The 2674-nt window shown below is 33.8% G+C and overlaps 1 protein-coding gene across 1 annotated transcript in view; it reads right to left on the bottom strand.

Moving 5' to 3' along the window:
• CNTN3 (contactin 3) overlaps window positions 1-2674 on the bottom strand; it is a 410001-nt gene that overhangs the window by 288329 nt on the left and 118998 nt on the right. The window lies entirely within an intron of this gene.

The raw sequence follows: 2674 nt of genomic DNA, 5'->3' as shown, positions 1-2674 counted from the left end.
GAAAATCACTACACATCGCCTCGAAAGCTCAACTTCCCCGCCACCACTGCCATTTATCGATTTCGACTTGCCCGCCATCATTGTAGTTTTGATTTTCATTTCCCCAAAGAAAAATGAAGAGCTCTGGTGATGCTGTGGTTAAAGCACTGGGCTGCTAACCAGAAGGTTGGTGATTCAAATCCCTAGCTGCACCACAGGAGAAAGATGAGGAAGTCTGCTTCTGTAAACATTTACAGCCTTGGAAACTCTATTGGGCAGTTCTACTGTGTGCTATAGGGGCTGCAGATGGATATCCAGCTTTGAGACTTTTGATAGCATCATTTATTAAAATGTCCCACTGAATGGACTTTGACCCCTTTGTTGAAAAGGAGTGTCCATATATGGCTGGATTTAATTCTGAGTTCTCAGCTCTACTCCACTGGGGTCTATGTGTTTGTCATTGAACCAATAACAGGCTGTTTTGATTACAGGGATTGTATAAACTCAAACCAAACCAAATTCATGGCCATGTAGTCGATTACAACTCATAGAAACCCTATAGGATGGAGAAGAAGTGCCTTATAGGATTTCCAAGGATGGAAAGCTTTATAGAAACAGACTGTCACAGTTTTCTCCCATGAAGCAGCTGATGATTTCAAAACACTCACGTTTGGTTAGCAGCTGACTTTAACCACTGTGCCACCAGACCTCAGTAAGTTTTAATAGTGGGCTGTGTGAGGCCTCCTGCTTTGTTATTTTTCTTTAATATTGCTTTGGCTTTTCAGGGTTTGATTCCCTTCCATATGAAATTGGTCATTAGTTTTTTCCATTTGAGTAAAAAATGTTACTGGGATTTCTACTGGGATTGCATTGTATCTATAATTGCTTTAGGTAGAACTTACCTTTTCACTACATTAAGTCTTCCAATCTATGAATATGGCATGTCTTTCCCTTTTCATTTGTCTTTTTAGTCTCATGTAGTAGTGTTTTATAATTTTCATTGTATAAGTCTTATATGTCCCTGGTTAGGTTCATTCTTAGGCATTTTATCTATTTGGTGCCTATGATGAATGGTATTGTTCCTGTGATATCCTTTTTGGAACAGTCTTTGTTAGTGTAAAGGAACCCAAATGATATTTATGTGTTAATCTTGTACTCTGCAACAGTCCTAATTTTTCTATTAGTTCCAGAAGTTTGCTTATGGAATCTTCCGGGATCATGTCATCTGCAAATAAAGAGAGTTTTACTTCTTCATTTCTGATTTAGATATGTTTTATTCCTTTTTATTGTCTTATTGCTCTGACTTGGACTTCCAATAAAATGTTGAATAAAAATGGTGAAAATAAGCAATCTTGTCTTGTTTCCATTCTCAAAGGGATAGATCTCAGACTTACACTGTTGAGTATAATGTTGGCTGTTGATTTTGCATATATGCCTTCTGCTTCTCTACCTTTGTTTATGACAGTTTGGGTAGTTAATCTGTTTTTTTGAATTTGTGCATTTTATCTAGGTTTTCAAATTTGAGTACAACTTTTCCTAGTTATTAGTTATGATCTTATTTATCTCTATTGGATCAGTTGTACTGTGACTAATTTCATTTCTTTATTCAGTTATTTGCTTCTTGTTTTTTCTCTTTTGTCAATATAGCCAGTGGTTTTTCTATTAATGATCCCGTCAAATAATCAGCTTCTGATTTTGTGATTCTTTCTATTGTTTTTCTCTTTTCTATTTCATTTATTTCTTCTCAGATCCTTATTCTTTCTTTCTTCCTTTTTTTTTTTTTTTCCTGGTAGGCTTTAGCCTCTTTTGTTTCTCCTTTTCTATTTGTTCAATTTGTTGGTTTAAGTAAACAATTTTAGATCTTTTTTTCTTTTTGAATGTAGGCATTGATTGCTATAAATTTCCCTCTGAGTTCTGCTTTTGCTGTGTTCCAAAGGTTTGGTATGTTGTATTTTCATTTGCATTTGATTCTGGGAATTTTTCAATTTCACTTTGGATTTGTTCTATGACCTCAATGTTTTTAACAAGTGTATTATTTAGTTCCCATGTATTTCTATTTTTCCTATTGTTGATTTCTGGCTTCATACTATTATGGTAAAAGACAATGCTTTATATGATTTCAATCTTTTTAAGTTTGTTGAAATTTGTTTTGTGTCCTAGAATATGGTTCCTTCAGCAAAATTATTCATGTGTGCAAAAGATGAATGTGGTATACTGCTCTGTTTCTGGGTGGAGTATTCTATATATGTCTGTTAGGTTCAGTTGGCTTAAGGTTGTATTTAAGGTCTTGATTGTCCTCAGTGATCTTCTTTACAGATGTTCTGACAATAATTTAAAGTATTATGTTGAAGTTATCTAATATTATTGTGGAGTTGTCGATTTCTCCTTTCCTTTTAATCAGTATTTGTTTCATGTATTTGGTGCATTTCTTTTAAATGCTTGCATATTTATAATTGCTATTTCTTCTTGCTGGGTTGACCTTTTTATTATTATGTGATTTCCTTCTTTATCTCTTGTAATAGATTTTGATTTAAAGTCCATTTTATCTAATGTTAGTATGACCACTCCTGCTTTATCTTTGTTTACTGGTTGCATAGGCCATTTTTATCCATCTAGTTAATTTCAGTCTGTTTATGTACTTATGTACTAAGGTGTGTTTCTTGCAGACAGCAAAAGGATATATATATATATATAT

The sequence above is a fragment of the Orycteropus afer genome, unplaced genomic scaffold, assembly GCF_000298275.1.
Source record: "Orycteropus afer afer isolate SDZICR_OR568_19922 unplaced genomic scaffold, OryAfe1.0 scaffold00180, whole genome shotgun sequence".
Classification (NCBI taxonomy): domain Eukaryota; kingdom Metazoa; phylum Chordata; class Mammalia; order Tubulidentata; family Orycteropodidae; genus Orycteropus; species Orycteropus afer.
Note: the sequence above shows the minus strand (reverse complement) of the source record. Positions and strands in the feature narration are given on the sequence as shown.